Source organism: Dreissena polymorpha, chromosome 16 (assembly GCF_020536995.1).
Source record: "Dreissena polymorpha isolate Duluth1 chromosome 16, UMN_Dpol_1.0, whole genome shotgun sequence".
Taxonomy (NCBI): Eukaryota; Metazoa; Mollusca; class Bivalvia; order Myida; family Dreissenidae; genus Dreissena; species Dreissena polymorpha.
The window spans coordinates 37992548-38006228 of NC_068370.1; the positions used below are offsets into that span (position 1 = coordinate 37992548).

The 13681-nt window shown below is 33.9% G+C and overlaps 1 protein-coding gene across 1 annotated transcript in view; it reads left to right on the forward strand.

Moving 5' to 3' along the window:
• Positions 1–13681, forward strand: part of LOC127861771 (uncharacterized) — a 103854-nt gene that overhangs the window by 74929 nt on the left and 15244 nt on the right. The window lies entirely within an intron of this gene.

Consider the following 13681-nt stretch of genomic DNA (forward strand, 5'->3'; position numbering starts at 1 on the left):
CAACGTTATGGCTTAATTGGGTGATTAACTGCTGATAATACAAATTATGCATGTTGCATTTGTATTGTTATTTCAAAAAGTAAACGGTAAATCTGTCTATTTTTTATATTGTTGCTATATATATATTGTACCTATACAAACGAAGTTCAAAATATTACTTAAATGATACTATTTTGAATTTTATTAACCTTTGTTTTTAACCAACCCAATTTCTGCTTGGCTGAAACCACTTACATTTCATTGCGTTCTTTACTGCATCTGTACACACCAACTGCATGACCATATTTTGAAATTTTGATGAATTTTTAAATTTACATATAACCCAGGGGTGCAAATAAACTGGACAAAAGGCGAGCGTGGGAGTTATTTTGAAAAAAAATCAATATATGTATTTAAAAAGCATGGAAAGCTTACCTTCACATGTGCATGTAGTTCAGTGAAATGATGCTGATTAAGAATATAATACCTTATATTATATTTGAAAAGGTGTCCATTACGGATGCGCTACCTTTATATGCCATATTCTCAAATATTCTCAAATGACTGTGGCAAGACATTTCTGGATTACAATCATGGTAGAAAATTCCGATATTAATTAAAGGGTGCTGGTCTGTTGCACACACTATATGATATGTCTTAAGATTCATTTCTTAAAAACTTCCGCACATAATGTTCAAAAGATTTTTGGTTCATGGTTTGATTATTGTAGATCAATTTTAAGAACATCGGTCATAATCAAAAGGAGGCATTTTCTGAAATTAAACTTTGGGAGTGTTTCTGAGCTTTCAATTTTGTCAGTATGTTGTAAAGCACGCTGGTGTTTTTGTGAGAATATAAAGGCATATGTTTAGCAAATCATCCAATAATTAAGGAACTCTCCTGATAAAACAATTACAAATGATGGTGACAATACCTGGCATACCTTAAACCAACGACGACTTTTCAATATCTTCGGCATCTTCACTGGAAAAAGCGATAAGGTGACAAAACACCCCAACATGAACGGACACAACGCAAAGGACTTCAGAACGGGGCCGGATGTGTTAAATTATGACAACCTGAAACAGCTATTTAACACGCAAGTAGACGTAAACCCTTAGGGTGTCAGCACAACAAACTGAGGATTGCATTAGAAAATATTTGTAATTATTACGACGGGGCCCAACATCACGACCGTTTTGTTGTATGCAATGGAATACTTGACGAATGCCTAAATGTTCATGACCCTACATCTTGCCTTGAAACCAGCAAAATGTTTTTATTTGGAAGATTGTCCGATCCAACGTCTGTCAAATATAAAATGTGTTAATTACTTATTAAAGTCAAAGTAAGCATGTACAGTCCTGAAAACAACCGGATGTATTTATCATGCGCACGCTAGCATGAGTTGTGTTTTAGATAGAGTTTCTTTTTAACGATGGAATTGAAAACATTGCTTTGTAACCTAAATTTTAACTGTTGAATATTCCATTTTACAGAGAGTTCTGTATATTAAATATGCACTATATATATTAACTTTATCAATATATTTTGATATAGTATATTAAACATATACTGTGGCTGCCATGAGGATCTGTAATAACTGATCGGGCAATATTTGACACGCGACATATGATTTGTGTCTTAGGATGTTTTCATAATAAAATAAAAGGTGCATTTCAAACTTATTCCTTTCATAATTTTGAGTGTTAACATTTTTCAAAAAATATATAAACACAAACTATGTTTTACGATTCTTCGAGAGAAGGTGATGCCAATTAAGTATAGCATAGTTGCGTGTCGGCCATCTTTCAAGACAACGAATTAGGGAAATAAAACACGTCCTGTACTTCAAATAAGCTCACTTAGTTTTAAGTAAAAAGCACATTAACACACTGTTCACAATTAGTAGAACGATGATCATGATGTAGTACTTATTTTTGCTTTAACAAATTATGCAAATGTATGTTAATATGACACAGAATTTAGCTTACCAAGTACAATTGTAACGAACATGCTAAATCGCAATACAAAAACTGTAAATAGGAATAGCTATTTTATATCGTTAAGGTCGCTCGCGTGTAGCCGGGATTTCCTCATGACATATTTATTTGGACGTTTGCAATGTTCTCACCTATGTTCACAGTTCAAGTAATAGAGAATACTAGGTCGGTGCCGAATAAAGCAAAGTTTATTTTGCGAGGCTTAGAAAATCTGAACCACGAGCCTTGGCCGAGCAAAATAAACTTTGCTTTATTCGGCACCGACCTTGTGTTCGATTTATCCCATCAATTTTCTTAGTCGTAAATTATTTCTTTATAATTATAAAAATAGAATAGAAAAATCGAACTACACGGAAAATCCCAAAGTTATTTTAAGCAAACATTGTTTCATTATTTTAATCGTGCCGAGCCTAATACATTACAAAAAGATCAGTAACTAACCTGTTTTTCGGTTTATCATACCTCTACGTCCCCGATTTTTAAGAAATAATGAAAAAAACACACTAAACAACTGCAGCTTTAGCGTGAAAGAACATGCATTGTGTCATATGACGTGTTAATAATGACGTCACGAGTACGCGCACTTAATATTTGTAAATAATGTTTTTTTGCTTTCTGAGTTGCATTATTTGTTAAAAAAATATTACATCTTGGTATCAAATTGTTTGTTTTGTTGAATCTGATTCCATTTTACTAAAAATGATTACTTTATAGTTGAATCCGAGTAATATGACCATTCTCCGCCGCGCGTGACAGCTATATTTCAGCACTGCCGAAATAGAGGAAAATTTAATCCACAGTGGTTTATTTCGACAATGCACGTCTGATGATGGGATAAATATTGGTACTTCACAGCAGAATGTGTATAAAATATTTCTATATGCAGGTACTGATACTATCAACTTACAACTTGGTATGAAATTGACAACATAAAGGAAATGGCTAAATAAATTATCGATTTGTTTTGATTTATTGTAGTATATAAAGATTAAAACATGTTTTTATATCCTTGTTCGAATTAACAGGGTAAACGCCAAAATATATTGACCTTGAAACCAGCCTATGCGATATTGATGGTTCCGTAGCCATAGCTTTTGGTGTCAAACTGTCACAAAACCATTTCTTTTTAGGTTTCAATACAGAAAATATAAAACAAATATTATAATAATTCAACGGTATGGAATATATAATGTACATGTTCTATGACAAGGAAAGATATATAATACGACCACACACACATTATTCAACAAGTTTTCTTTTCATGAAATGGCTTTCAAGTTTGGTTGCCAGCGTTCCTTTTTTTAAATACGAAGAACCAAATCGCTATGAAAACTTTGATTTTTTGATATGTTCTTTGTTTTTGTTTTAGTGATAAGGAAATCAGAATACGAACGAATATATGGTAATTTTTGTTTTTCCGTTTGTCGAATGCTTTACGGACTTTGTTCATTGCGATTTTGAATAAAGCAGGTTAACTATAATAACGGGGTGCCTTCCCTGAAACTTTTACTTTAATTTCGTTGGAATGTCCCAATTTCTATGCGTTTGAGTCTGAGTAAACATCGACACTAACATGCATTTCCACTTGAATGCTAATACAACAGGACGCCAAAATACTTCATATCTCAATATCTGCTAACTGGAGATACAACAGTTTCTGATTATTAAAGAATGAATATTTCACAGCGTGTCCGTTGAACAAATTTCAACAAATTTCAGAATTCATCAGCTTGTTAACGTGTGGCACGTTCTAAACACTGTGACCAATGCAACATCAAGACAACGACTTCCTCCTGTTATACGTAGCCTTTTATATGCACTTTTTGACGCTTATCAAAATGTGCTTGAGTAAGCATATTAAATCAGATTTTTATTTATAACGTAAACGTTCAGATAGATCGTACCACACGCGCTGATTGCGAGTCATTTTACATTTTGCAAAATCAACGACCGCGAAACCTATCGAAATATAACCTCCATGCAATATTCCATTCAATTTATACCTTCTTACGAGGAAAAAACAAGATATATATCTGAATAATTATGTGTTACCAAACACAATAAATCATTCCCAAATAATCGGGGTGGACAATCTAGGAATGGATCAATTTGAATGGTTTTAACAGAAAGATACGACAAATATTGGCTTAACGCGTCGCCAATACAGCAAATCTTGTATCAATGCCAAAAATGAAAAAATAGCATCATTTTGACCGACGCACATATGTGCATATCGTAATGATATCATAATTACGTATCCATTAGTGGCGGCATTCGATAGTCCGGTTTATCAAGCCGTTTAATATAGAGACGGAGTTCACACTGTTGCATGTGGATATCACGCAGGAAATGTTCCGTTCCGTTATTGAGTCATTATAACATAAGGTATATAATGAAATGTTGATATTTTTGTGTTTGAATAATTGAAAAAGTATCAGAACCATCGACTGTTAATTAATTGCCGTTAACCTACATAAAAGCATGTTTCCATACTTTAAAACTTTTTTTTTCACCTTAGTTCGAGGAATAATGTCCACGAACACATACCTACCAGTTTGAAACTATACTGGTAACAAATGATACTTATTTCAAATAAACAAATAATGTTGTAATTCGACTTTAATGCAAATTTAGTCAGACAAAGTGAAACAGAACATTTATGCTTCAAGACTTTTAGGTTTATCTTATTTTACTTTAGCCTTGAATCTAATATTTTGTTGGTTTAATATGTCATTATTTAACATATACGAACTCAAGCCTTTACAAACATTTTTTTGAAAAACCAAAGACAAAAGCTCTCCCTCGATTTAACTTTCCTGATATTTAACAGTAGTTAAATAACACCTTTACGTAACTTGAGAAACACATTTTTTGTGGGATTACTATAATTTATTTTAAAATATGAAACTACCCAAGCATTAATAATGAAATGAAAGTATTTTCGAATGGTTTCATGTATGATCGGTCGTTTGTGATTACTTTCTGTTTTACGATGCATTCTTAACTTTTGTACAAAAATATGTGGAATTATGATGTGTTTTCTTACTTTGATAACTATGATTATATGATTTACTCTCAATAACAACATTCATGCTTTTCCGTATGTAATGCATGCATGTATGCATTGATTTATTAAGTAAGTAGTATTAAGTAATGTATTAATGATTTGAGGTAAGTTATGTATTTATTGATTGGTTGAAAATAATTAAAAGCCCCTACACACTCAACATAAACGAATATTTTGTACAATATTTTGAAAATAAAGTTAACACATAAAAAGCCAATGTTCATTTAAGCAATTTCAAAAATGTCAACGCTAGATGCAACATGCTATTTTTTTCATTTTTTTTTTGTCAAAATGTATCCCATGTAAATTTCCGGCGACAATATCCGAAATTAACGAGAGAAAGCGAGATTGGCTTCGAGGAGCTTCGGAAGCACGCCGTAGTTCTATGTAAATAATGTATTTAAATTCTGACTTCATATAAATATTTAATGTTTGGCTGTTATTAGTGAATTGTTAATACTTTTGCTCGTTGTTTTTTTTATTAATATTACATTATTATTTTATCATTGTATATTCATATTTTGAAATACCGGTAGGTGTTTTAAAACGGAAATACCTTGTTTTGGTGTGTTCTGTTTTGCACTAATGCCAATCCAATGATTAGAAAAACAATACCAACAAGCAATGTGTTTGTGAAACACTATGTCCCCATATATTTGACCTTTGACCTTAAAGGATGACCATGACTTCGACCTTTCACCACTCAAATAGACAGCTCCATGAGATGCACATGCATGCCAAATATGAAGCTGCTATCTTCAATATTGCAAAAGTGTATATTAAATCAGCAATTTTGACCCATATATTTGACCTTTGACCCTGAAGGATGACCTTGACCTTGACCTTTTACCACTCAAAATGTGCAGCTCCATGCGATACACATGCATGCCAAATATGAAGTTGCTATCGTCAATATTTCAAAAGTTATGGCAAATGTTAAAGTTTGCCCAAACAAACCAACCAACCAACAGACAGAGCAAAAACAATATGTCCCCCACTATAGTAGTGGTGGAAATAAAAACACCAATGGAGACTTCTTCTGTTATCAACTTCGCAAATTGTACCAGTTTACATTATCGAGTCGACCAACGGAATGCTAAACTATGGGGAGATTTGTTATTGATACGTTATCTGCAACGTTGGTCTTGTATAAACACGTTACGCGTGCGTTCTTTCCTGAAGTTGCTAGAAATGTTAACTGAACAAATCGGAAGATCGACTTTCGCAGCTTGTTACTCTGGACCTGGTTTATTCCCTATTTTGGAATTCCGTCTTGACAGAGTTTTCGTTCGTGCGGGACGGTATACCTACTTCCGGTGTCACGGAAAACAATGGGGAAATACAACTGCTCCATCGTTAAATGCCATAATTTCAGCGGTAGAATCGGTAAATTTTCAAAAAAGTAACATTACATGAATTGCCAAAAGACGCTCGTACAAGAAAAGCTTGGAGGATAGCAATTGGTCGGAAAAATGGTTTCCAACATCGTATACTCGCGTCTGTACCGACCACTTTTGAAACGGAATCGGTCCTAACCCTGTTGACCGAAACAAGCTTCCGACTGAAAATTTACCTCTGCGCAAAGTAGTACCAAAACATGAAAGAACGCAGCGTACATTAATACAGCCCCTTCCAGAAAATATCCCTGTCACCTCTGCCCTACATTTTCATTCGTAAGTATCAGAAAGGTAGAATGTTTTGTAGTCATAATCCATATTGTCCACATCATGTTCAAAAGGTAAATAAAATTATGCTTTTCTTCTATAGTTCCATTCATATGGATTCAGCTATCAAATTGATATATTTGGATAAACATGAGGTATTTAAATGTTGAAAATTCCTTTGCAAATGTCTTGTTTTTTTGGTTCCAAATTCATACATTTGAGATTTTGTTTTGAAATAACAATATTTGGTTAAAAATTGAACACACTTGCTAAACAAGTTGTGTAAATGTCTAACTTTGCAAATATTAAATTTTCAGTAGTATCTTAATCAATTATAAGATTTATATGATTTTTGTTATCAAAGTTCTTACACATATTTAGTGGTTTCTCATCAAAATGATAAATGAACAGATTGGTATGAAAGATGCCAACAAATAAGGCTTACTAGATTGCCATCCTAGAATGTAACTAAGGATATGTCTCATATGGATATAATGTATTTTCTTGTGAAGACATAAACAAGTAATATCAAATACAGACATGTTGTTGGTATGTTATCAGTTTCACGGTGGGAAGCCGAAAAGGTTTGCATACCATGATATTCATATATACTTTCATTTTGAAAAAAAAATCGCAAAATATTAACAATTCTACTTTTAAACAATACGCAAAAAGATATAAGGAAAAGAATTAAGATTTATTTTCCAACTTTAAAAGCGTTCAATAAAAAAAAACATTGAGAATTTTCTCACTAGGATTTATCATCATGTACTCAAATGTCGCGACTAACCTCCTCCAATGGTTATTTACTAAAAATCATTGTGATATAACACGTTTTAAGGACGAACGCGGCAGTATAGGTTCACGCATATCTGTTTTTACTATAACACCTGTTGTGCATTACGTGTATGTTTGATCGGATAATCGTATAAAAAAGTTTTGAATAACCAATACGAAAATAAGGTCAAAAAAAAAATTAAGTATTATGGAGCAATTGATGTTGAAACAAAATCTTTCTAACCCCTGAACTTAACAATAAAAATCGACTATCATCTTTACAACCAAACAAACATGTTTGATTACGACATTTATGCGGTCCGGATGAGTCTTGTTACTGATAAACAGTCGATACATCTTTAGAATTGATTTTTTTCGCATGTAAGACGTGTTTTAAACGGATAGCTTTCCTTACAATTAAGCAGAATTTTATTGAATCATATGTTTAAACATCTCATAAAAAATATTTGAATATATAAAGTATAATCAAAATCGTCCATATAATGGTATGCTTACATGGTTATCGGAACACTCTACATTTCAATTTTGCATATAACGGCTAAATATATAAACGTTTCTGTCGTGTTTTTTGAGATCATTTGCTACATAGAATATCTGATAAAATAAAATCGCCCATACACGTTGTTCTGATACGCCTGGGCCATGTGTAGATGGCATTGCATCTTTCCGCAAGTTAACATTGATAAACAAGAATATATTTTTTAATCACGTTATAATTTTATTTCTGTCTGACCAAATTAATAAGAAAAACACAGATAGCTAGTTCATTGTTGGTCAACACTTGATTACAAAATCATTGATGTAAAAAAAATGCACGCTGGTCGATCGTTAAGACAAATATTTTAACACATGCTGGTACCACAAGTGCAACACATTTATACTACACACATTACGTCAGAGAAAAAGAACGTTCGATATTCTTCTAACTTAATATTTTTTTAATATTCATTTTTATTATTGTGAAATGTTGAACTACTTAAGAGTCTTCCACGTGAAACCACGTGTAGCATACAAGAACTTGATAAGGCCCGTGTTCTTGAATCTAGAAACACCAGCCTTTAACATAATAGTATAAAATGGGTTCTCTCAATTTTGTGGGCTATTGCCTTATTTTTGAATTTACACTTATGCAGTACTGTTCAAGAAGAAATACAACATTCACAACACTGATGACCCATCCTTTTTATTGTATTTGTCTATCCACAAACTGATTGTTCTACTCACAATAAAAATTATTAAATTCTGTGTTTAACAGAACAATCCATTGAAACATGCGTTGACAAATAATTACATTTCTTGAAAGAACAAATACAATTTATATTAGAACTCAAGCCTTTTGTCTTATGTAAACGTGTTTTTTTTTCTTAATAGATAATACATGCTATTACTTATTTAATTATTACCACATAGTATCAATGCTTTTTACATATGCATTACAATACATGCGACAATTCGGTGCGTCTCGTTAACACTTTTATTTGAAGTTTACCTATAATCTTATGGTGAACGACACATTATTCAAAGATTTATTACAACATGATTTATTAAGAGTAAATAATTATTTTGTTCAAAAACTGCCAATAATGATTGCAGAATTTCAAAAACATACGCTCGCCGCAAAACGTGGTTGTAATGGCATGCGACGCCTGTTAAGCCCGTATAATGCCCCGTTAAGCGAATATAAGATGGTATTAGTATGCTTATGTGTGTAAGTTTCTCTCTGATAGCTGTGTTGAATAAACGTGTTAGAAAATTGACCCCAGTTAGGTCTTGTGTTTAACCTTTACACACAACATTAACACAACGTTACATTGGTATAAATAGAAACTAAACGTCTTAAAAATTAAGACATCGTCCAATCTGGAGACGGTCCGATGCAATGTGCCTTTAGCATCGTTGTTTCTCCAAAACGAAACGCATCAACCGCAATTTGAGGAACTAAATTCACCTGCATAAGAGTTCCAGCGACTTGAATAAGAGCAAGAATCAGGAAACATGAGTACTTTTGGAACACACGTCCGGATATGTCGCTTAAAAAACTAAATTTCCATGAAATATTGCTCTTGAAATCTTCCAGATCAAAATTTGACAAGCAATCTCGGGATTACCTACTATTTAAGACATTGGAGACTTTATTTGTCGTAGGTCGACAAAAAAATCAACTAAAAATACTCAAGTATTTGCTGAAACGACTGCAATACATGATTTTAAACAACGAAAAGTGCGAATTCGGACAATAATCATTGAACGGATGTGGCTCCATTTTCAACAAAGGCTGCAAATAATCGACGGACCCCGCGAAACTCGAGGCAATTAAATATGTTCAAAAGCTGATTGACGAATCGGAGATAAGAAAGTCTCTAGCGATGACACATTTCGTGTCAAGATTTATGAATTATTTATCCTGCATAACGCAATAAGCACGTCAAATTCAAGCATTCGATCTTTGGGCAGTGTTAATTAATTACCAGATTATGACGTATAAGTTTCCCACAATCGACGGATTCTATTCCAGTAGGTTTATGAGCTATATTGATCCAGGAGAACAGGGTCGCAGCCTAAAGTAGCTGCGCATTAACGCTTGTATAACAGCGCTATTCACAAACAAAACTCGAAGCTTCGGCACGTGTTCTGTAACGTGCGCGAGCACTTGCAGAAAAAAAAAATAGTTATGTCATCGATGATACATACGATAATGCGTTGCATAATCAATCGATACAAAATAATGCATTTATTGACGTTACACGTCTTTTGTTGATTATATCTAATCTCAATGAATTACAAGATCAACGCCTAGCGGGAGCAGACTGCTCATCCTTTTTTCTTTTCAAAGGTGAAGGGCCTATCTCAATACTTCATTCAAAAAATTATATATTAGCGACTCCGCATAGTTTACACCTAATATTAGCGGAGGAATGATTATTTTCAATATAAACGTGATTGAACTGTTTGTTTATCAGTTATCTTTGTATTCTAATTCATATGTTTAATAGTGTTTTACATTGATGACTTTGAATATAAAGAAATTAACAATGAATCAATATTATATTATATCATATATCGAATAACCATGTGTTGATACATATTTTAATCATCTGACTTTGGACAATCGTGATACGAGAAAGCGACCTTGCCATTTATTATGCATCACTATATGTGTTAGTTGCTGTAAAACTTATATATACGCAAAAGAAAAATGTTATGGTTAAAGATGCTTGTTAAGCACCGCCTTCTGCAATGTCTAGTCTTGTAATCAGGTGGTATTATATAGCTTATAGAGCTTAAAGTTGAACTTTAAATGTGGATAAACAAGTTTGAAAAGCTATTCCTAATCTATTCTATCATGTATACAAACATAACAATTTACAAATAAATCGTTCAATTAAACACCAATTATTTTATTTTTCAAGCACGATCTCATGCACATACATATTCATGGGGTAGCACACGGGTAAAACCATCGGCGCCGGTCTAGGCATCTGATAGTGACTTGATGTGCGTTAATATGTTCACAAATACATATAAACCTTATAGACAACAGTGGTTATTGAAACGGATTCCGTGTGATTGCCCGCTACCATTGGCTATGTACGAGTTGATGTATTCCTATAGGAATAAAAGAATACAAATGCATAAGAGACGTGCTTGTTGACTCACTTCAGCTCAAAAATGTACAAATACATGGTCCATTTTTAAAATAGCAATGGTATATCATTCGATTATCCACGTGATCATAATACGTTCGTATGAAAATCAAGTCATTTTAATAAATATGTATACAAATCTAGTGCTGATATATATCATCTAAATATGCAAATGTATATTGCCTTATTTTCTGTTTCATTATTTTAACATGACGTAACAACTACAGAGTAATCTAACATATCTAGAAAGCAATATACAAAATAGAAACGTTTAAGTTATTATAAGAAGAACATTAACTATTTTATATTTATTTCTTCATTGTTTTTCTTTGTTTGCTTGTAACTTTGTATTGCTTTCATTAATAAAGTGTCGGTGGTTTTGCGAAAAAACAAACACTCTAGTCGCAGTTATTAATTGCATTAACGATATATTGTTATTGCATGACATGTGCTTTTGTTTTGATTGCATAGTTGGGTTGAACCTTTAAAGTGTATTGAAAGTTCAAGAAATTATAATCTTGCAATTTATCATATTGCCAGTTATGGCATAATAAATCCTTTTATAGCGAGAAACATATTTTATAGGCATAAACAGTTCTCTCTGTCAATCGGCCTTACGTCTGCATGTCCGTATGTAATAATGAACACGTACACATGTATACGTGTCTTCTGATTATTAACTTTTTCCAGTATTTAAGTATTTCCATATAATTTGGATAAACTATTAAAATTTGTAAAACGCACGAAGGTTTTCGGCGCGCAACAATCATATAATTTGACCTACGGTCATGGCAACAATTGAAGGTGATATGTTTATCAAACAATATGAAATCATAAAGCATTGCCTAGACATGCGCCGATGAAACAACAAAATAGAATTCTTCGTAACGTGAAATATTGAATAAGGTGCGAACAGAACAAATTGTAACGGGTTTTAAAAGGCTACCTGTCTTACACAATATAAACCCCAGTAATCATGCGGTTAAGTACGCAATACCGTTAGTGAAATCGTGGTTACACATTAACACCAAGAGGGCTACAATGCGATAGAGCAATAGTACGATGGCGACAATGCGAAAGTACGATAGCGACAACGCGATAGTGCGATGGCGACAATGCGATAGTACGATGGCGACAATGAGATAAAACGATGGCGACAGTGCGACAATACGATGGCGACAGTGCAATAGTAAGATGGCGACACTGCGATAGTGCGATAGTACGATGACGACAGTGCGACAATGCGATGGCGACGGTGCGATAGTATAATGGCGACAATGCGACAATTCGATAGTTCGATAATGCGATGACGACAGTACGACAATACGCTGGCGATAGTGCGAAAGTACGATGGCGACAATGCGATAATACGCTGACGACAATACGACAACGCGAAAGTACGATGGCGACAATGCGAAAGTACGATGGCGACACGATGATACGATGGCGACATTACGATATGACTATCGCATTGTCGCCATCGTACTATCACGTTGTAGCAATGTCTCCATCGTGCTATTGAATTGTCGCCATCGTACTATTGCGTTGTCGCATTGTCATCATCGTTCTATCGCATTGTTGCCATCGTACTATCGCATTGTCGCCATCGCATTGTCGCCCTCTGGATTATAATGTGTAACCACGATGGTATTAACGGTATTCCGTAGTACTCAATGCTATTTTTAAGTCAAAATGCTCCCTCTCCAATACGGGTTCACTCCATTTTAAGACATAAGATATTTTGTGATTTTTTTCGGTTCGTCTTTCGACGTCACCGCAGCGCGATCGTTTTCGTTATGCAAACGTCGTCATTATTATTATTGGTTTTCATTATCGTAAGTTGCACATTTAAAACGTTTGAAAAAGGTCAAACCTTGATTGCGCTTCTCTTTACTTTAACAGCCGAACTACAATTTAAATACGATCGCCGTCATCGGTAACAATAAAAAACGGAAAAAAAACAATTTGAAGGATGAGAACACAAATTCTCTCAGGCACTATAAGCCTTTCTTTGAAAACTTGATGACAAGATAACGCAGTTACAGAGTCTTGAGGAGAAATGCAAGCTCGATTTAGATTTTAAGATGAAAGATATTGACAAACTTTCTTCCATCGCAACAACAACCGTATTAGAACGATACATTGACTTCAGCCGATTGATCATTACCGCATAAAATCGCATGTGTGCAGCCTATCGCCGTCGAAACTCAGTAAAAAGCCGCAAACTAAAGATTGCATCGTGGTACGAGCATAATTACCACCAGTTTTATAAAATTACCATAAAAGAAGAGAAACTGACGCAACGTTTGAAGAGGAGAGTGGAAAACTTTACGGCTCTGAAGTCTTTAGTCTTTCAGAGTAGTCCAGACCAGTCATAAACTTTCAAGACGCCGATAAGATTTATCCGCTTTTGACGGCGACGACGTAGAGGACAACATAGAAGACGAGCAGTTATTTTTGAAGTGACTAATATGCAGAAACAAGCGACAAAACATACGGACGAAAGAAAGTTTTCGCACCAACAGC